Source organism: Pocillopora verrucosa, chromosome 3, assembly GCF_036669915.1.
Source record: "Pocillopora verrucosa isolate sample1 chromosome 3, ASM3666991v2, whole genome shotgun sequence".
In the NCBI taxonomy this organism is placed as follows: domain Eukaryota; kingdom Metazoa; phylum Cnidaria; class Anthozoa; order Scleractinia; family Pocilloporidae; genus Pocillopora; species Pocillopora verrucosa.
Window position 1 is genome coordinate 28,289,442 of NC_089314.1, and position 23,353 is coordinate 28,312,794.

General features: G+C 37.6%; 1 protein-coding gene and 3 pseudogenes across 1 annotated transcript in view; 3 read left to right on the forward strand and 1 right to left on the reverse strand.

Moving 5' to 3' along the window:
- LOC136279484 (adhesion G-protein coupled receptor D1-like) overlaps positions 1-20,374 on the forward strand; it is a 34,955-nt gene extending 14,581 nt beyond the window's left edge. Inside the window, exon 6 of the mRNA XM_066163368.1 lies at positions 19,701-20,374. The gene's annotated coding sequence lies outside the window, so the exon portion shown is untranslated. The remainder of the gene's footprint in view (positions 1-19,700) is intronic.
- On the forward strand, positions 1,827-12,902 carry LOC131769985 (uncharacterized; annotated as a pseudogene).
- LOC131782836 (adhesion G protein-coupled receptor L4-like) lies at positions 12,475-20,325 on the forward strand (annotated as a pseudogene).
- A 1,598-nt stretch (positions 20,375-21,972) lies between the features above and the next one.
- On the reverse strand, positions 21,973-23,139 carry LOC131782837 (uncharacterized; annotated as a pseudogene).
- Between the last annotated feature and the right edge of the window lie 214 nt (positions 23,140-23,353).

Consider the following 23,353-nt stretch of genomic DNA (forward strand, 5'->3'; position numbering starts at 1 on the left):
TCTCAGAATAAACAAAACCTATGGCGTCATGACCCAAATCATGACGTTTAAGTTTAACGTCATGATCTGGGTCATCTAAGTTTTTGTTTCGATCATTACCACCCAATGCGCAAGGAGTGTTGTTATCAAAATTGGAATTTTAAGAACAACTTCCTGTAACAATTCGATTTTCAAGAATTTCACAATAAATGATTGTTATTCTGGCGTGATATCATTTGGAAAATGTTGTTGTCTAAGGCCTGTTCTGAGACCTTAAGTCGCCTTAAATCGCCTAAAGTCGCAATATTTTTTGAGCAAATTTTGCTAAAGTCGCCTTAAGACGCCTTAAGTCGCCTTCAGTCGCCTAAAGTTACGGCGACTTAAGGTTCCAGAGTAGGCCTTATCTAGGCCCATTACGTAGCAACTGTGAACGTTTACAATAAATTGACTAAAACTTGTACATCTTAGATTGTGTGAAATTAGTACTAATATCCATTTTGGCAACTTTTCAACTCGGAAAAATTTGAATCAGGTTTCGTTTATTCTCAGAATAAACAAAACCTATGGCGTCATGCATAACCCAAATCATAACGTTAAAGTTTAGCGTCATGATTTGAGTCATCTAAGTTTTTGTTTCGATCATTACCACCCATTACCACCCCACCCAATGCCCTAAGAGTGTTGTTATCAAATTGGAATTTAAAGAACAACTTCCTGTAACAATATAATAGTACTTTTAGGGAATTGGAAGGTATTTTTTAAGAACATTCATGTTAAGCACTGCCGCACAACATCACACAAAAGCTCCAAACCGCGTCTCAGGTAGGTTGGAAGCCTTAATTTTTTCTTTTATAATTTCATTTGGAGTCCGTCCAAACTTTTGGGAGCTAAAGTTTACATAATATAATATAAAATTTACCAATCGGAGTTTAATTGATGAATGGCTGGACTTCCATGTGCCAGCTGAAACTGTTACTGCTTGATTTTTTATTTCTGTCTGATAATAACTAATGTCCCTTGGATTTCTTTATTTCATGTTTAAAAAGAAAAACATACGTCGCCATTTGATACAATGTCATGAAGCTTTTTTGCTCTTTTAGCTAAATACTACATGTTTTGCGCCACAACATGAATGCACGTTTAATCTAACTTCCAAATAGACAAGTATTTAGATGTAAAGATGTGTTGATGTGTAAATGTGATTCGACTGAAAATAAATAATTGATACAAACAACAACAAGGATAATGACGAAGCTACATGAAATAGAAACGAACTAACAATTTGTGGCGTAACCAGGTTCGGTAGTGAAACTCTTAACAAAACTAAAACGGCGTTATGAAAAACTAACGAAACGACTGACTTGGTTGGAATCATCCAGCAATGAAAATTATCTAACGAAGACAACGCTTTCTACTGGCAAGAAATAAAACGCTACTGCCGGTTACGTGATTCTTACACAACCTCACGCATAAACTTGAACGCAATTGAATAGAAACGTGACTTACGACAGTAGGTCAAGAAAGACAATATAAAACAATTTCGCAGTTACTTGACGACAAACAGAAATGTAAATTCTAGTGGCCACAGCTCTGAATTCAAATATAAAAGACTGTATTCGTAGGTTCCTTGTGAATGAATGAGCAAATAACTGGAAAGGTGTTTGCACTTCCACTTACCTTGCAATATTCCTAAAATGGAGTGGTTACGTGTTCCAGTTTGCGTACGTGTTCAGAACTTCCCGTCAGAAGTTGTCGACCGTGGACGGAAGTTGCATTCCGTGGACCGTGAACTGAAGAGTCTCGCATGCTACCCCTCCCCACTTAGTGAAAGTCAAAATTAATTTCCATGAAGCTCAGACACTCACGTGGAAAGACAATGATAACCTCAAATCACATTTCCGAATTTCTTAAAATGCAACTTGAGTCGAAAAGCCGGAATATTCACACCTTGAGTACCCGTAGCGGGTTCATTTAAAAACACGCTGTAACCATGCAGAAGAGCATCAGCATCAGAGGCAGCAATATTGGCAAACGGCACATTTGCGTTCTTCTTCAGTTGGTATAAGGTAATAATTGCTCTATCATTGTGTTTGTCCTCGGGAGCATACAGTCAACACATCAATCATAGCGGCCAAGATAGTCTAAAATTTTCTTTCGAGCTCCATCATTTCGGTGCGGACTTGAGGCTCGCTCAAACGAAAACAGCAATACCAATCCAGTCAGTACAAAATGCAGACTGCAGACTGGGTACAAAATGCAGACTGAGAATTCAGACTGTTTTTTCGTTTGATACGTGCTAGCTTACCGAGCGTCACCTAATCGCTTTTCCGCGATCATCTTTTACGATTATTTGCTCTATTGTGGAATATTCCTTGCTCGTTTCTCGATCACAGACGTTCTTTATATAATTTCAAGCCTTCCTAGAGTCTTCTTACTGTGTGGGCGAGTTGGTTGGTGTATACGTAATGTCTTTACAGAATTTACCAACTTAAAGGCCCATTTCCAACCTTAATGCAACGCGCGCCACGACCCAATTTCCTTTAACACGAAATTCCCAGATCACTGAAACCTTCTAAAATCGTCTTTCTCAAGAGCCATTCTGGACATATAGTCAACTGTTTTACGGTTAAGTGTCACGCTTGGATCTCTTCGTACTCTATGAACAGAGTCAGCGAAAAGGACAACGTTCAAATTTTTTCACTTTCTAGAAGCGCTTGAGGATTCTAAATGAAGGTAGAATATTTTCCAACGAAAAATTGGTATATTTCAAATAGAAATATGGAGTTATTTGAGGACCGTGTCCAGCCGTGTCATTGAAAAGTTTTTAAGTGTCAAGCGCTTGGATGGTTTCATGCTCTGTATACAGGGTTAGCGAAAAACATCAAGTTCGAAATTTTAGGCTGCCTGGAAGCGCTTGAGGATTGAAAATAAAGGTAGAACATCTTTGTATAAATATTTCTTTGGATTTCGAAGAGAAATATGGAAAAATGTCGGACTGCCGAACGTTTAATTATTTTAAGTTTAGTCACTTCATTGCGGGAACGTCAGCGACACTGACAGTTAGCGTTACAATTCTTATTTGCTGCTTTGGATGGACAACAACCTCGACCACTCTTTCGAGCGCAAGATCCTCTCCACGGGCAGGAAACTTCAACTGACCCTTAGTCCTATTTAACAAGGATGGCAAACTTCAATTAAAAAAAATTGATGAATGGATAAAAACGTGGTAGATCAACATTTTCACCTTCTTCGAAATGCTCGCAAGGATTCTCGCGTTCCTCTTCAGCAACAACCGATCCATAAGCGTTTACTGCCTCGGAATCTACTAAATCAATGGATTCATCTGATTCCATACCGGATTAAAACGTATAGAACTGTTTTAAACATAATTGTTTTGATAAGCTCTTCAAATTCATCGGAGAAAACAAAGAAGGTATTTTGAGACGTGACAAGGTAAAAATAACTGACCAATCAGAGGCGCTATTTAAACAAAAGCGGTGGTTCAAAACAATAACAAAGACTGCGTTGCATCAAGTTGGAAATGGGCCTTTAACAAAAGTGGATGTGGATGTAGATGTAAATGAAATGTCACCATCGAATATTTAACACGCGCAGTATTCGAGAAACAATTGACAGCTTTGCACGTGCTCCATACGTTTCATCTTTTTAACCGATCTGTGTTCTCTTTGTTGACAAAAATGCGGACCGGGACCAAAACTGTTCCCTCGACTTGATATATTTTCAACGTGACTGGCCATTTTTTTACTTTTCGGGTGGTTTTATCTCTCATCTGTTTGGTGACTACGCAAATATTAATATGTGGAAATAAGACTACCGTATTTACCCGTGTATAATGCGCGCCTGTGTATAATACGCACCCTAATTTTTGACCTCTTTTTTCCGAAAAAAAAGATTTCATGACAAATACCAAGAATAAAAACTTCCATTTTTTCACTTAATTAACAAGAGCTGGGAATTCATCAATAATATGTTTACAACAATTTCTAACTAGTTGCTACTACAAATATCGAACGCACCGAGCACCTATTTACAAGCTTTTCTATTCAGTAACAGTTAAACGTTTTATAAATGTTGTAACTTGAAGTCCTTACTAATATACCTAAATTCACAACTTGAATTATTATCATAACAGCCGTTCATAAACATTATTTCTACTCACAGTACTGCTGGTAGCTTGAATATAATTACTGCATTGCAATTGCGTGATTTAAGTAAAATGTTCAGTGTCTTTAAACCGACTCACAGTCCGATTCGAATAGGTTTTCGATGACTGAATCCTCAAGTTCATCAGTGATCTCAGTTGAATTGTTAACCAATTCATCTTGTGATCCATTCGAATTGTTTGTGATCCCACACTTCAGAGAGAGGCAGCGATCATTTCTGATGGAATGCCTTCCTACGCTTGTGAAATATACGAACAGATCAGTTCCTCCGAAGCCTTTTTTGTCGTCCAGTAAGTTCGTGAATTCCATCAGCCATCCACTCCTTTCGGACTCCATCTCTAAATGGTTTGTTCAAAGATACATCGAGCGACTGGAGAAGGGAAGTTCGCGTTTGAAGGAAGTGTTCACAGTATCTGTCATATGAGCTTCAAATGAGTCGTAAACAAGCAAGCTCTTTCTCCTCCCCAGGCCACCGATCCGTGCACTTTTACTTTCTTTGTTGCGTTTTTAACGTATGCAAATTAGGACGTGCTTGACAAACAATAGAATCCGTGTATAATACGCACCGCGATTTTGATGCTTGTTTTTATGGAAAAAAAAAGTGCGCATTATACACGGGTAAATACGGTATATGAAGGCTCGAAATTCTATTAAGAACGATTGTGGCCGCTCTGTTAAAAACCAAATGCAACGGCCGCTTTGTTAAAAACAAAAGATATCAAGAAACGGGCAAGGAATATTTCACAATTGTGCAAATGATCGTGAAAGATGAGGGTTACAAATATTTTGCTGCTAGAGCAACATTCGATGCCTGATCATGCCCACCCAGCCCACCCTCCGCCCCACAAACACACCCACACACCAACAAAAAGGACACTATCTGCCTGACGACCTCTGCCCATCCCACCTCCAGTCCACACAACCTTATTTCCAACTCCCATCACGACAAATGCACAAGTTTTCTTATCACATAACTGTCCAAAAAGAAAAGACAATTTAATCCGTAAGTCTTGAAATTTCACATAAACCGATTTCACATGTACCTATACTCAACAAGTCCAAGAAATCGATACAAACTCAAGGCATAACATGAATGAGCTGGCTCCAAGAGCCCTTTGCCCTTTTATTAAAAAACATGTTTCGACAGTTCTTCTGTCATCTTCAGCGTCATTATTTTCTTAAATTCGTTAAATATCTGCTGCATTATTTAGCTTTGCCATTCTTGTTGTAAACGTCGGATGGGCGCACAGCAACCAGCCTCTTCTTTCGGGTTATATTCGCCTTACCGATATTTTATAGGCCCATGGAAATAAATCACGGAGCTGTTAAAGCTTTTCCACATACTGAACAATACATAAATTATACCAGACCTAAAAGCGGTGCTTCAATTGGTTCATATCACCGCCCTTTGCTTTGATTGTTACCATTATAACTCCTGATTGGTCGTTGACGATTTTAATGACAGCAATTCATTTGAGGTCATCCATAAGTAAGTAAGTAACTTTATTTAACCACATATCGCATATGAGCGAATAGCTCGTTTAAATGCAAATGTGCCATAAAAATTGACATAATTTACATGTATAAGTAATGAGTAATAGGTAAGAAATAAAAATTAATTATCTAGAATGAATAATTGCTATTAAAGTAATCAATAATTTAATAAAAGGGAATATCGGTGACTAGACTATTTGTTTACAAAACAAACAGCTGCAGTCATACAATGAGGACAACTGTATGTCTTGCAAATTTTTCCTAAATATAGAAAGGGATTCCGACATCCTTATTTTGTCTGTCAGATTGTTCCATTGTTTGCTAGCCTGGTACGTAAAAGAATGTTGCATATAAGATGAGGTTGGTCCTGGAAGAACAACCTTAAGATGGCCACGTAGGCTGTAACCATTACTTCGCAGAGAAAACATTTCCTGAATGTAGTTCGGTGTCTGGTTATGAATACTTTTATATACAAGTATAAGTGCTTGTTCTATGCGTCGATGTTCTAAACTTTTAATATTTAATATTTTTAACTTTTAATAATATCCGTTATCATTTATGTAGAGGGAATGGACTCACTCTGCTAACCCAAATAAATTTGAAATTTGAGACTCTCTGAGATGTGATTTCTAGCATTCTGGGACATATTTGAGTAACATGTTCAAGCCAGACATTGATGCTAGCATCGATTCAAACGCTAAAAACGTCAGCTTTATAAACTCTATACGGAAACCAATTCACGTTATCAACTCACTTCATAAAACCAAACAACTTATTTTAGCATGTGAAATCCAACAGTTTTGGACTCGCAAAGTAGACCATAAAGGCTCGTGTTTATGAGACAGTTCAATTCTTCCGTCCAGAGGAAGCAATGATCTAAATAAATAACAAAGTTAAAATTGTAATTATTGTTGTGGCGGCACGCTCATATGACAATGAACTCTTTAATCCGCTTTATTTTACACTTGGAAACAGCACAGCATTGTGGTTGATAGAGAACAAATAGCAAATAGACCTAAAGGAAAACTACGTAGGGAACTATTACGAAGACGTTTTTCAGTTTTCAGAAACGAAAAACGTTGAAGTCTGTGACTGAGACACGTGCGAACTAGCGAACTTCTTGTGGTCATGATATCCAAATATTCAAAACACTTTATAACACTATTCGAAGTGTCCTTAAAAGGATACAAAATGAAACGACACTTGATAGAGTTCTTTGCTCAACAAGAAAAAAATACACTAAATATTTCTGAAGGTCATGAAAACGCCGTTTAAATAAGCCTCTAACTTTTGCCTGCTTTTAACCAGAATCGTCCTTTTCGGCTCAAAGTTAAACAACTATCCTTTTTGCAAAAAAAAAAAAAACTCTTTGAAATTATTTTCCTTTCAGCTGCCATGCCTTTTTTGTGTTACTAACTATCTTATTTAACAATTGACAGGAAAGTCTAACAAAGGTGCGGTATTTGCTACGCGAAAGATAATAGTTCCTAAATCTCGGAAGAAAATTAACCTTTCATAGCAACAACGAGCGAAATCTTTTTAAACATATTTGCGGCAACCTGCAAACCTTGTGATAGCCCACTTTTCGATATTGCTTTTCTTTCACTTTTAACTAGTATTTAACAGATTTTATAACATTCATGTGTAGTTTGTCTTCTGTCGCGTGTGCTAAACTTACCTTAAGAGAAACAAGAAAATAAGCAGTTTGAGAGTGCATGTGGCTACCAATATAGCATAATTTTTATAGCATGGAAAAGAATTAAAAGTTGCATATTGATGCTAGAAGGTAGCCTTGAAGATTTGTCTCGAAAGCAAAACAGAAAACCTACCACATCCCACATATTTATGAAGAGTATCCTGTTCCACAAAAGAAACTAGATGATTCAATAAGAAAAAGACTGATTGACACTCAACCTCTGATTTAATAGTAACAAATAATTATATTAATAATAATAATAGTAATGATAATGATAATATATAATAATAATAATAATAGTGATATTAATAAAATCTAGGGGGGCTAGCTCTATCAGTCCATCCTTTAGGCTCCCACAATGATTAAACTATGCTTCTTTTAGTTCTGCCTATTAATTATAAATTATATTCTTTTATTTCACTGCAATTCCATTTTTGTGAAAAACAACAAGACATTCTACGTTTTAGGATATTCCACCGTTCCACAGGAGCCCTGTGTTCCATCATTTCGTCGCCCAGGGTCACCCTGTTAAACTCAAAATATCGTACTTCGAGCCTTGCTCGATTAAAAAATTTATTGGCTCTTTTGTGTATCGGTCGCTGATTGGAATGGTAAAATGCTCGCTCGAAAAAAATTGAAGAAATCATATCTTTCCATCTACATAGTATAACTCGATGATTCAAACGGTAAAATGCTCTCTGCAATCGCGAAACTTATTGTCATACCGTTTCCTGTGCGTGTTGCGTTTACGTGTTTATTACAGTGTTAATACCTGTGAGTGCTCCTACGTTTCGTTAGTTGCATTGTGCACTTGTGGTTGATGTTTCTGCCATTAATGTGAGGTAATTTTGTCGAGTACTTTGTCAGGTTTTATGTATAAATTTCGTCCAATGGATAAATGGCTACATCCACTTTTTCACTTCTGAAAAGCGGCATCGTTTTCGTTTTTCGCCTGTAAAACTATGCACCGTGAAGGTAAATATTTTTCTTTTTATTAGTTTATTTGCAAGTTTTCGTTCTCCAATATTAAATTCTCCTGCTCGTGTTTAGTAAGGCATGTGGATGTTTAAATAAATGATGAACAAAGTTACGCGTGACATCGGTTACACTCTCTTTTCAAAGAAAAAATGTTACCTCTACGTTTCCAACATGTATTTTCCTATTCATGTTGAGTAGCCTTGGCGTGTGGACGTTTTTAAATAAGTGATGAACACAGTTACGCGTGACTTCGGTTACACTCTCTTTTGAAAGAAAAAAAGTTTCCATGATGTGTCGATGGCACCTTTTAGATATTTCTGCAAGGAAAAGCAGTATTTTTTTCACGCATCATCCTGAAATGATTGTGAATTTTTATTGTCTTTTGTAGTACTCAAAACAAACAATAAGTAGCACCGGGAAACATTGGGTCAAACTTGGGTAAAGATTAGAATTCTATTGTCACTATTGTTATTTACTCACTCACTCAATTCGACCACAATTGTGGCAACTCTACAATTATCAAACGTTATCATTTTTCATCCCATATTAAAGTTAGCAAACAGGGCCTCGCTATGCGCCATAAGTAAGCTTCGATTGTTACGGTTGACCTAGAGAGTTGAGTCAGGGAGTTGATTTCTGGCACAAATTAGGTGGAAAAATATATGTCAAAGGATATTCAGAGGTTAAGAGATTTCTTCCCTAAAGTTAATTCATAGCACTGAACTTTCTCTTTGCAGTGTCACATCGAGGTAAAGTGAAAGTAGGATGCAATTTGTGTTCATCATTCATTTGATCAGTTTGATGCTGATATTCGTTATGGTCCAACGTGTCTTGAGCGAGGGATGTGACATCGCCCACTGGGAGCGAAGCCTGGATAGGAACCCAGGATGGTCGGTATGTCCAAGAAATAACACCTACCTAAAGGGATTCTGGAGGAGTCCAAACAAAACCGGAGATGAGAGAGTTGGACGCCTGGAACGAGGAAAATGCTGCGATGCTGCGGAGCTGCGTTACGCCGGTCAGCCTTCAAGATGTGTGAATGCAAACTGGTCACGCACGTTGGATGGGTGAGCCAAACTCTTCTTGAATGTCGCGCCTTTTCTATGTCACACTCCAACATAATAACTTTGATCAATGCCAATTTCGCCAAAAGTAATACCCCCAAAAAAGTAGAAACCAAGAAATTTCAATTTATTTTTGTTCCCTTTTTTAAGACATAATATCTGGGCTTTATGTCCAAAAGGCTTTTACATGAATGGCATCAGAACTGGATCTCATCGTCCCTTTCGTTCATTTTTGAATCACATCGATGAGGCAAGATGTTGCCATCCAACGGATCATCCCAGCAGTTATGAAGACTGTTACGATGAAGATGTTGCTATTTCATTCAACAACGAAGGTTGGAGTGAATGCCAGAAGAATGGTTATTACATGAGCGGTCTCTACAAAAGTAACTGCGATGAACTTAACTGTATTGACAAGTTCAGATGCTGTAACATCTTCCTAAAAACGGTAATTATATTGTTGTCCAACTATTTCTTTATACAAAAAGAGACAAAAATAGACTTTCTAGGAGAATCTTTAATTTCCCAAAGTTGCGATGCGTCAGAGGTTAGACTCGACCGATTTTAACTGACCTGTATCATTTGCTTCTTCGTTTCCTTGGGGTTTTCTTTCCCCGATAAATTTCAAAAGAAAGTTCAAAGAAATACTTTGAAATTTTGACCTACAAGACATATTCGGAGACTAACATTAAAATACTGCTACCTTTTACAACCACAATTACTAAATCTATAACAATAAAGATATGTAAGCATGTATGGTTTTTTATATTCACATATTACCTCATGTTGATCAACAGAGCAATCAAACGGAATTACAGATCTACAGAAAGAGGTATACAAATCTTGGGTGTTTTTTAAGCTAATACCAAGTTTGATTTGTTTTAGGCGTGAGCCGGAAAAACAGAGTCGAGTACATTGGTCGAGGCTTCTGTTTGATGAGGCTTTTTTGTTCCTTTGATAACTTCCCACCAGAAAACTATCAAACTACATGATGGAAGTTTGTTCATAAATAAACAGTCGCTGCAGGTCTTCTCCCAACGAAAAATCCCGAGAAATTGTCGAATGGATACCTTCTAGAATCTTACATTACAATTTAGGTACAAGTTTCGATAAAGAAACTAAGAAGGAAACCTTTATTGTATTGCTCTGCATCGCACCATGGGAACAACCCCAGCCAGGATGGTGTTCAAAATGCCGCCATTAGAGATTTTTTCCAAAACTTAGAATAAAACCGTTTGTGTCGGTTAGAAGGGGGGTTATTTCCTTAAAAATGAGAGCAAGTTAGCACTTTCATTTCAAAATATTTTGCCATCACGTTACCTTTTGTGACGTCGCATTTCGTTACCATGACCATTCCGAACCTTGAGGCGGTAATATAAAAATCTTCGTGAATAGAAGTGTATCTTGAAGCGATCATGTTTTTTTTTTTCTTTCTAACCACTCTTAACTTGTCGACCAGGTTGATGCCATTATCACCGGTAGTTACCCTTCCACCCACTTAAGCACGGTCATCACAAAATTCTCAATTTGACAAAGACTGGGGACGAGCTTAAACTCAACTTAAGCGAACTTTCTCTCTCCGTGGATATGCTCAAACAACTTGTGCAGTATAACTCGATAAAAAACAACAGCGCGATCGGCGCAACATCGGACCAACAAAACATCGTGAGAGTGGCAAGTAATTTACTGGATGAGAAAAATACAAAAACATGGTTGCTGTTGCAGGAGGTAATTTGCTGATCCTGAGAAAAGTTTGAATTTTTTTTCTTTGTTTTGTTTGCCTATCACCAGCTATATTTTTCTCTTTCATGATTGAAACAGAACGGTAAATAATCCTTTAGCCATCACTTTATTCTTCTAAGAGAGACAACAAGTTCCACACGTTATATGATTATATGTCGGATAGTCCATAGTTCTCATGATGAAGTATACTCAATTTTTTTTTTATTTTTCATTTGGTAAGGTGATATGCCAAGGACCGGCATGGGTAGTCCAAAGCATAATTTAGCAAACCAAGGTTCTTGTGAAATGTTACTTTTGTTTTTGTTTATTTTTTGTTTCCTCGGTTCATTTTTGCTTTACGTTAGGATGGAACGTGGCACTAATGAAGCCTCAAACAGAGAAATTTAGACCAAGAGTAATCATTATTTAAATCCCGGTTGAGTGCTAGAAGCTTTTTAAACAAACGGCCTGAACCCAATGTAAGATAACATACTTATAGCAAGATCTCCCAAAGTGATTTTAAACCCTCTTTTTATTAATTAAGAATACCTGACTGTTTAATCTTTAATGGACAAAAATACAAATGGATTTAAATTTTGCAAGGCTATTTTGGAACCCTTCATAGGCCCCTTCACCGATTGTTTGCATTCACTGCAGAAAATTTATTATCTTAAACTTGACTTATTAAAATCCAGAAAGGGAAAACATCACTGACATACTCTGAAGACTATGGACGACTTTGCTTTTCAAGTGAACAGTAACCTTGGTAACTCAACTAATAAATCGGAGTTATTATCAAGAAACATCGCTCTTAGAGTTGATCGCTGGAACCAAAAAATGAGGCAAGTCAAAGGTCGATGTTAAATCTTTTTAGACTGCTTTGAAACCATAATGTTAGTTAATTCAGGAACATTTCGTAACTATGAATCGGTTTTAATGACATATTTCATTAATTTCGTGACCTTTCGGTCTGAGTGAATATGTATTTGCATTTTTCATTCCTAGTTGAAGGTTGACTTCGCTCAATATGGCGCAACAATCCTTGTTCCTGGCTCAGCGATCTCGGACACAGTGAAAACTGGCAGGTCCACCATTACCTACAGAACACTTGAAAATGTCCTTAGGCTTCCAGTAGATGGACCCAGTAATAATCAGAGCGCCGGAAGTAGGCTTCGGAGGAGTGGTACAAGCATTGTTTCAGTCACTATTCATGATCGTGTATCTGTTCCCTGAATAAACCTATCAAGCTGGCTTTTAATCACAATAACAAGGTATTGATTGTTATGTATTGTTAGTAATACGAGTGGCAACAACAGCGCATGGAAACCTACTCCCGTTAGTTTTATGGGTTAAAAAAATGCCGCTGGACAATATAAATAGACCTCAGTTCTTAATCAGGGTAATCGTCGATAAATCGTTTTTTATTCTATACCTATCCAATTGAGCACAGTGATAGTGGTGGCAGCTCAGGTCATCATTCAACTTCATAAAGGTTCCAGGGAAAATTTTATGACTCTGGTTTGCTGAAATATAAATTTTTCCCCAGTATAGCGTCTCTTGAACATAAGTCCTAAAAACCAGTGAAAAAAGGTATTATTGTAGAGGAAATGAATCAGCTGGTGTTGCTTTTTGAGAGTTTATATTATTATTACTCTCATGCATTATCTCTTTTTTTTTTTTTTTTTTGCAACGTATCCTGCTGTCTAAGTTTTAATCGTAACACTTTCATTGCAGCGTTCTGATTTGATTGGACAGTGCGTTTTCTGGGAGATCGACCAATCACAGGACGTGGCTGGACGCGTGGATGTGTTCGCGTTGATCGTGAGTCAAACTCGCGCGTAACTACGTGCGAGTGTGATCACTTAACCATCTTTGCAGTCTTACTGAACAACAAGCCAGTGAGTGTTATATAGAGTCTCTTCAGTCCGATATTTTGAAATAGACACTGTTCGATCATTGTCTTTATTTTTTCACTAGAATCGCAAACAAGTCGCCAAAAACTCTTTGATTTACTATTTGTTACTTTTTTCGATTTTGTCACTGGTCTCATGTCGTCAAATAAAATACTCACAACGTACTTTTTACCTCGAATAATATACACAACTTCTACTTTTTTAAATTCTTGTTCTTTTTCATCATGTTGCTACTTGTTGCCTAATTCCTAAAAATTCCTTCACTGCTTTTTTCTGGATTTTTCGTTTGCCGGTAAAACCTCGTCATCATCCGAACTTCAATCTATTTCTACTGTAGGTTGCGCATGTTTCCTTTTCTTCTCTGGTGCTCACTTGTTGGACAATCTTACCTGTTGGAAAAAGTTGAGAAAGTTTTCGGATAACAATGTTAGCTACTACTTGCTTTGTTTGCTGGCCATTTCGGTTTCTTGTCTTCCTAATTAGCATTATAGCTGGAAAAGCAGAAAGACCAAAGGTAAATAGCAAATGTGTTTCGATACTCGTTTTTTTTAAAAAAACTGTGTCCATGCGTCTTTACTGCTGTTTCCTTAATAGATCAAATATGAGATCAAAATGAAGTAATAACAGAAAGGGGGCAAAGGGGCGCACCCGTGGGTGGCAGGGATTTTCGTGATTCATCTTTAGTTTTCTGTGATCAATACAAAACAGAGGCAATTTGCCGCATGGAAATGCTTTGCTCAATATACGGAAGTAGAAGAAGTCCTTACTGTGCTGTCATCTGTGCTTCCGTCCTTTAACAGATCATAGAAAAGATCCCTTCAAAATTCATGCTTAATTTTACGTATCATATAATATTTTTCATTTATTCATAGATAGCTTTTACATTCACAGGAGTTATGCACACAACAGCAGTGTTTTTCTCCATTATTCCTCCTGTCTGTATTTTTCTGGATGCTGTGTCATGGTGTTATGTTGTCCTTCCTTAGATTATTAAAGTCTGAACGTCCCGAAATTCTGGCATTGAAAAAGAAATGGTTCTACGCTCTAGGATGGGGTAAGAGCAACACTACCTTGAACAAGTTAATTTTCATCCGCATAGGCATTGGACGTTTTTACGCACAAAAATCATAACGCCTCATTTTCCCAGCTCAGAAAAGTTGTAGTTGCTTTTGTTAACACTTAATTCATTTCTGGCTGTTCCAGGTGTTCCAGTCCTAATAGTGGCCAGTTCTCTGACATTAACTGGAAGCCAAGTCTTATGCAGCAAATAACGTTTGGCTTACAACAGAACATTGGCTCATTTATTGGGCGTTTGTTGCTCCAGTTTGCCGTAATCCTAATTAGTAAGTATACTCTTTAACAATGGTGCGCCTTTATGTTGTAAGATATATTATGCATACACCGTTTAAATATGAGGTTTTAATATAGGGTATCGCACTAAGTGGATTTTTGTGCGAAAAATATCTGATCTTACTTTTTTCTCCAGCTCGTGAGCGTACGGTATTCTACAAATCCTGCAATCTTATTTGTTCCGAGAGCGGGCAGTATTTCTCTCCATCGGGCCCGCTCACAGCAGGGCGGATTCTTCGGGCAACCCATTTGTTAGGTTTTAGAAAAAAATAAGAAATGTTATTCACCAGCCACCGTCGGTCCGTTTTGGGAAACCCTGTGCCTTCTGTGTTTTGTACCGTACGAGGCCTACGGCCTCAGGCGGTATCCAAGGCCCTCGGGCACAGTTTTTCCTAATACGGATCTCCCGTCTGGTGGATAACGATATAGATTTTCTGGCTTAATCAAAATAGTTTTAATGCATGTCATCATGGTTAAGAAGCTTAGTCGGAGATAAGAAATCTAGGATAAAAGTGAATGGTAAACGATGAGGGCAAAACACTCTTAAGCAGAGACCAAGAAGAAGGATTTCGATTTGTTGTTTGTTTTTGTGTTCTTTTTTTCTATCTTTTCTTCTTTTATCAATCCTCTTGTTGGAATTTTTTTTTTGCCTCTAGATCAACTCATCTGTTACTTATCTTGCTTTCGTGGGATACTCAGAGCGACTAAAACCAAAAAACAAACCAAACACCTGCCAAGCACGTGAAAGGATGTGTTGAGACGTTTTTGCAATGCTGCTTCCAATTCTGTGCCACGTGGTCGTTTGGCTTTCTCACGTTCATTACATCAACAGCTTTGTTTCATTACATATTCACCATCTTGAATTCATGTCCCAGGAGTTTTCATATTTGTGAGTTTCTGCATTTTAGACGATTCTGGTAAGTCCTTATTTTTTTATCATAAGCTTCGAAAGGCCAAGCATTGGCTCCAACGATTTTCCTTGTACCCCATAGTATGTCTATTATCTAGACTTTTGAAATTACGTTAAAAAGCTGAGAGAAAAAAGACTTTAAGAACAAGTCCTCTGTCCGAATCAAACATCTTGGGAAATGAAAATTTTCAACCCCCCTTCAAATTTTTGCATGCAGTTAGGCACTCAGGGGGGATGCACAAAAATATCCTTTTTAAAGGTCGCAGCACTCTTGTTGCCATGGTAACAACGGCTGCTTGTTCGAGGCCTGGGGCCTCATTTTCATACAAAAACGTCGCAAAAAAAGAGTGAAATGTTTATTTCTCTATCTCAAGCTAAATACAACATTACAAATTGGCACTTCTACCATACATAGTGACATCATTCGTCTTCACTTTGATTTATTCAATTTTCCCTGAGAGTGAATGTGAACGCACCAATAGATTATTCATGTCGGTACAGTTTCGGTCATTTTTGTTGTCGGGAAAACCAGGGAAAACGTTTATCAGAAATTCTCCAAAAGTACACCGATTCTGGAACTGAAACTACCCACCTAGCTGGTTATAATATTCTAGCTTTTAAATTTGTAAAAGTCTCTGCGGGTCTGCCTCTACTTTTTATAGGGGCAATTCGCGAAAAAAGGTCAAAATCAGATATTGCATAATTTGGCGATGTTGACATCTGATGTTCTCAGCAACAAATGTTTCAGACAAATGAAACATGCACGGCTTTGGAAGAATGTTATCTTATGAGCAATATCCCGAAGAGAAATCTCGACTCTGGTAGTCATCTTTTAAAAAAAATTGATCAAACTTCTTGGAGGACTACTCGACATAATTACAAACATATACCTCAAATCGTGTGCATATCATCCAGATTCCGAGTGCTGCACCTTCCTTCATGGGAATTTGAGCGATCCGAAGTCCTCTGAAGATACGCTGATATACTTGTATGCCATTTGAAACAAGTTGAAGTCGGCTGATCTACACGAAACTATCCTCCGTGACCGGTCATTTGTCATAAACATGTACGTTGTCACGATGGCGTGACAATGTATTTCTCTATGAAGTTTCCATCGATCGCCCCAAAGAAGACGAGAACATTTTTGGATATATCAGCAGATTTCGGCGCATTCTAAGTAAAAACAACCAAAAAAAAAAAAGAAAACCTCAATTGAACGCTCGTAAACACTGAGAATCTAAGAGCAGAAATAGCAGCCTGTAAGCGGCAGTACTACATGTAAAACCCAGTCGTCATAATAGCAACTTGTACTACTTGCGCGAAAATCATCACAGAGTGGAGATTTTGAACTACTCAGTATCCCTGCAGTACAGAAAACGGAACAGGGATTTCATCACAATCAATTTCCAAAATTAAGCTTTTTTCAGGGAGTCTTTCATATGCTCGAACGTTAAATTGGCTTTGAGCCTTGAGATTTATTTCCCTTGACAATAAAATGCTCTAGAAAGAGCTTACAAAATTACAAAGGAACTATTTTTGATGTCGCTTGGACCGAGAAATACAGATTTGAAATAATTCATGCTGTCACTGATGAACCAAAGGGCACAATCTTCTCAGCTATTAGCTTGATAGTCTCCACAGACTAACGTTATTAGACCGAACGATCTTCCTTTTCTTCCTAGTGAGCCGGCCACCTCAGGAGAAAATTAAAGAGACCTTTGACTTCCTCTCGTGTAAATCACTGGGAGATTACGCTATATTCATCTTTCTTTAAGCTTGTAAAAGATATCCGGGAGAAAAGTATGGAAAATAATGGTGATGAAATCGCTGTTCTTTTTCCTGAAGGACAGGAAACTGGGGAGTTTCGTTCAAGTGACAAGTTGCGATTTGCGTGTGGATAATAAGATGTTTGAAAGGTGGAATTATGACATTATGATTTCATTAAATCTTTTATTTCGAACTTTGTTATGATTTATTCATTATCAAGACATGGAAGGAAACATCGATTGACTCGATAGCACTGCGGCGGTGACAAGTCTCTCCTCGTCATATCTTATGCAAATTTTTTTAACAGTTTTCAGATGATTTTAAATATCTCAGTTCCTGTCACAAGGAAATGATAACTGCCCTTATCTGCTCTTTGTAAGGAGATGCCTATGTCGTTCAAATTGATTTGGTTGCAACTGGGTTTTACATGTAGTACTGCCGCTGACAAGTTACGATTTATACTCTTAGATTCTGGGTGTTTACGAGCGGTCAATCAAGGTTTTCCTCTTTTTTTTTTTGGTTGTTTTTACTTCAGAAAGCGCAAATCTGCTGACATATATGAAAAATATCCATTTCCTGTCTTTTTTGGAGCGACCGATGGAAACTTCATGGAGAAATGCAGCGTCACGCCATCGTGATAACGTACATGTTTATGACAATTGATCGGTGTGAGGATACTTCAGTGTAGATCAGCCGACTTCAACATGTTTCAAATGACGTACAAGTATATCAGTGTATCTTCAGAGGACTTCGGGTTACTCAATTTTCATGAAAAAAGGGGCAGCACTCGGAATCTGGATGATATGCACACGATTTGAGGTATATGTTTAAAGTTACGTCGAGTAGTCCTCCATGAAGTTTGATCAATTTCTTTTTTAAAAGATGACTACCAGAGTCGAGATTTCTCTTCGGGATATTGCTCATAAGATAACATTCTTCCAAAGCCGTGCATGTTTCATTCGTCTGAAACATTTGTTGTTGAGAACATCAGATGTCAACATCGCCAAATTATGCAATATCTGATTTTGACCTTTTTTCGCGAATTGCCCCTATAAAAAGTAGAGGCAGACCCGCAGAGACTTTTACAAATTTAAAAGCTAGAATATTATAACCAGCTAGGTGGATAGTTTCAGTTCCAGAATCGGTGTACTTTTGGAGAATTTCAGATAAACGTTTTCCCTGTTTTATCCGACAACAAAAATGACCGAAATTGTACCGACATGAATAATCTATTGGTGCGTTCACATTCACTCTCAGGGAAAATTGAATAAATAAAATTGAAGACGAATGATGTCACTATGTATGGTAGAAGTGTCAATTTGTAATGTTGTATTTAGCTTGAGATAGAGAAATAAACATTTCACTCTTTTTTTGCGACGTTTTTGTATGAAAATGGGGCCCCAGGCCTCGAACAAGCAGCCGTTGTTACCATGGCAACAAGAGTGCTGCGACCTTTAAAAAGGGAATTTTTGTACATCCCCCCTGAGTGCCTAACTGCATGCAAAATTTGAAGGGGGGTTGAAAATTTTCATTTCCCAAGATGTTTGATTCTTACAGAGACTTGTTCTTAAAGTATTCAAAAGCAAATGCTTGAAGCTCAGAAGTAAGGCAAGTGGGAAAAAAAGTGCGTGGATATAGTTTTACGTCGGCGAGGTTTTTAAACGTCGACTTACTATGCAGTTACAGTATCAAGTAGAACGTATGAATTCCTAAGGTACTTTTGGTTTGCTACTTGTTGTTCCAAAGTGAAAGAAAGCCCTCTGTAAAAATCTCACACCCACTGAACTAATGTTCGTCTGAAATCGGTGGTCACCTCAGTTTTACCCTGCAAGCAGTTAGTTTTTATCCCCAAACGGCAGGTTAATCTCAATTTGCTTATTACAGACTTAAATGCAGGAAAATATATGATCGGCAAGATGTATGAAGTGACGAACCTCTTTTAATTAAATTTTCATTAGGTTAAAAAATCTGTTAAGAGTATTTTGTGTGAGAGAATGAATACAACCAAGAGAGACACAAGAAGAAGGAAACGCCATTTTTCAGGTGTAAATACGGGTAAGAATTGACTAAATAGAATTAAGTTGAATGTTTGAGTTCAATTATGCATCTTACCTGTGGTAAATGACTGATGCGATGGCAAACAAATGGACGTGCTTGCCTGTAAGATGAACAAGAAATGTGTGCCATAAAACTTCCCTCTCTAGTGCCAGATTAAAGATAACTGGACATTATTGTTAGCGAGGCTTCTTTTCACTTTTGGTTTGTTTGTTTTGTTTGTCATTTCTTTTTAGTCGTTTTTGTTGTTGTTGCTTTCATGGTTCCAAACGGACTCGAGGTTTTTAGAATCGTAAATGAATGAACGGAACTCGGGCAACTTTTGTATAATTTTTATCATGAACTAAAAGCATCATAAAGAATTAATCGAGAACTGTGGGCTGTTAAGTCTAATAATAAGTTGAGTGCCAAGGATTCTTAAGAAGGGATGAAACGCTTTGTTCTCCAAGTTCTGACCCTATTTCAAATCATTAAGTATTATATTTAACGCCAGATCTTCAGACCGGATCTTTACAGTGATCTCAATAGTTTAGACGGCACATCATCGAAGAAGTTCTCTCATGTTCTTAATTCTGATTCATGTTGCAGAGTTACAACTGATTTAAAAAGACACATGGAACATTTCACTTGGAATAGCTTATTACCGCTGTACAAAGTCCTCCACATATTATCTCTACCTTTAATGGTTCTGCTTTTACTTTGTTTTTTTCTTTTGTATGTTTGCGTGAGTATTGATAAAATTGATCATTTCCTCGGACACTAAGCTACCTCTTGGCCAACTGAGGTTTGAACATCGTGTTCAATTTTATGGTAATTGTCTAAAAAGGGTAATTTCTGCGTTGATTAGTACGACGGAAAGCGATAAACAGGTTTCTGTATTGAGTACCGGCCACATGACAGTAAAGGAGCTTTGGCTTTCACAGCACTTTCAAAAAGCAAGAGACTAAAAAAACGTGGAGGAAATTAAGGTAAATATACTAAATATGTCTCCTAAAAAAAAATTATTACGCTTTTTTGGACTAGCACACATGAAATAAATACCAACAAAAGACTGCGCCCTTTTTTGCTTTGTTTTCCTAGTAGTTGCTTTGTATCTGTAGGCAAGGAAAGTATGTTTCCGTTATCAAACAACAGTAATTTTAATGGGACGAACAGTGAAGAACTAGAAAAAAAGGAGATGACAAAGAATGATGATGAAAACAACAAAATGTAATTGCATGCTGGTTAAAATTAAAGAAATAAAATCTAAAATTTTTTCGCAATCATGAAGGAAAGTCTTTGTCCTTTATGTTTTAAAAAGTCAAAAAAAGGTTCGTGGATTGGGTTAATTCTTTTAAATTAATGCTAGGGAACTCGGTGCCTTCTTGCACGAAACCTCAAGCTAATGGGTAGTTGGCAGGGCGAAGGTAGATTAACAAGGCTGATACCGTTTTGAACTAAAGCATAAGTTAAGTGAGTATTCAACTTGCATGCAAATTGTTCATTTTTCATCATAATATTTTGCGGAATTATAAAATGTCATAAGTACCGGGGATATGTGTACTTTGTGATCCTGACACAAGTACAATTCAGAGAGTATAAGAGAGCTTCTTGGATGGTTAAGGAAAGGTTAAGGTGTTTATACATTAAGAGGAAACTCTCGTCCAAGAATGGTTTCTAAGAGCTCACGAAGTGTTTCGGAAGTGTTTCGATACCAACATATAACAAGTAAGCACTTTCAGTATGTCACCTTTTGAGTCCTAGATGTTTATGATTCGTCTTATAACGCCCTTCAAAATTCATGATTGGGCCGAAAAGAAATTAAAGCATACGGAGGAGACACATCAGTGTTCAACGAAGGATTAAATCTGGATCAAACATTTGACTTCTTGTTAATAGTATCATAAACTGAATATGCTATTGTTTTCATGATAACAAATGCTTTTCAGAAAGTCCTTGAGTATTCTCTCTATATTTGACAAGGGTCAGCAAACTTGAGGATTGTAATCTTAACATCTATGTTAACGCTAAGGAGCAGATCTTCAAAATTTACTCAGGAGGACGTTAATGCAAATTAATCAAATGGGGAATGTAGGTATTTTTACCAGTGCTAGAAACAAGACTTGTGTCAGCCTCTGTCAGCTTGAATATTTAGAAGAGTAAAACCAAAAAATAGCACCATTACAAGGATTGACAAGAGTGTTAAACCAAACTATAAAATTTTTAAGACCAAGAAAAACTGACTCAGTGAAGTTGGTAATTGATGCATATGTTTTATGAGTCTATATTTTTTGTGCATCACTAACAGCAAGTCTTAATCAAGAAATATGATCTCTTGGTCTTAATTTGATACTATTGCTTTCATATGATCGAATGGTACATACATGTATTGTGAAGAACTTTTGATTTCTTGATTTTCTTAAACATTTTCGCGGCTTTATTCTAGTACCAATTTACGCGCATTCTGTTCGTTTTTTCACTTCAGCATTCATTTATGCGGTGTCATTTTTGCGCTATGTAAATTACTATGCCCTATACATTTCTCGTTTCAAGCCCTTAGAAATGCTTTTTAAACCCCTTTGTGCGAGTGTTTCGTGTTTCCTATATTTCCCTCAGCATTTGGTAAGTTTTTTATCGCGTCGTATTTATGTATTTATTTTATTGTCTTGTTTTGTTAGTTTATTTCGTAAAGGTCGTTTTCTGATTTTTATAAATTTACTTCTTCTTCACATTAAAAAGAGAGAAGAAAGCGGGCCCTAGCCTTTTCAATACATTCGAAAGTGTTCGAGTATATATTCGTGCATGTTCAAATATTTAAACAAAATTTAAATGCTTCTCTTTTACTGTTGGGTCGGTTAGAAGTAAGGGGGCAATTTTCGATTCATTCTTTTGAATTTTCAATACCCTCATCTGCAGTAAGAAGTTTCCATTCCAATGTTCTCTCGTAGCCCCTCAACATGGTCGGGCGTCGGCAGTTCAGGGCCCATTTAAAAGGGAACACTGTGTTCTCGCACCTGACAAAGTCACGGAGATGGAGTCCAAGTGAGGCAGCCAAAGATTTTAAGGAGGGGATTTTCTTTTTCCCTTTTAACGATGCAAGATCTTCATCTGTGTTAGGAAAGAGGAGAGATGCACGTAGAAACATGGCGAATTGTTGAGTTAAGTTCGAGTATTCTAAAACAGCCGACATTCCAGATAAATTAGCCAGCTCAGGGTTTCGTGTGTCTTTCAAAGCTTTCTGGACGAGGTCATCCAGGCCTATCATATTAGGCAAGAGGTGAATCACTTCCGGCATGTAATTTCGGACCCAGTTGATTGCCTCAGTGGACATGACCGCGTAAGGATTGGTAGTATTAAGCGGGCCCTTGAATCTCGTTAATAGAACAGTGAGTGGATAATAGTCCCGTAGGTTAGAAGTGGTGATGCGATCATATCTCCGATCCGCTGGCAAGAAAACTTCGACATTTAGGAAGTCAGATAGAATGAAGTAACATTTAATGCGATTTCGTCTGAGTTTTTCTATCGATTTGTTAAGAACAAGCGATATATAGATGCTGTACATTCGCGTTATAGATTTGTCATGACAGATTTTCTTGACTGCATTTTAATCCCACCCGGTAAATGGAAGTACATCGGTCGGTAGGCTGTAGTGAAAGTCAGAGTTCCGAAAAAACCGTTGAAATCCACGACCTGTCAAAGTGGGATTCTCGCGTTTAAGCTCTTTAGTATTTTTCATCGAAGTAAAATACCGTATCAAAATAATGGCGTGTATGTAGTGATTTATGCCTTCTTCTCTTCCAAAATCACCCAAGTTGGCTTCCTGTCGTACCTTCGTCACCCCAGATCCTTCGCGTTGTACTAGGCGCAGCCACGTGTTCCACACGTCTCTCAACTGGATCAACTGGTCAGCAGGAATGTCCATAAATTCTTCAGTGAGTGTGAGCAGCTCAGTAGAATCCACAAGCTCTTGTAAGGCTAACAACAGCGAAGTGAAACCCTGTTCGCTGATACGCAGCGAGTACCAGATATGAATCATTGCTGAAGCCATATCATTTCCTCCTGCAATCAGAAAACAAGAGCGTTTAACGTGAGGCTTTTTAAGTCAAACGGTGGTCTTCCCTAATCTATCGTCTGTCAGATTGCCTCGAGTGGATGCAACGCAATCAAATCGAAAGTGGACAAAAGAGTTCAATTTGACGTGGACGAAACGGAGAAATCTCAGTTTGCCCCTTGATTGAGTAAGAAGATTGAGCGAAAATTCT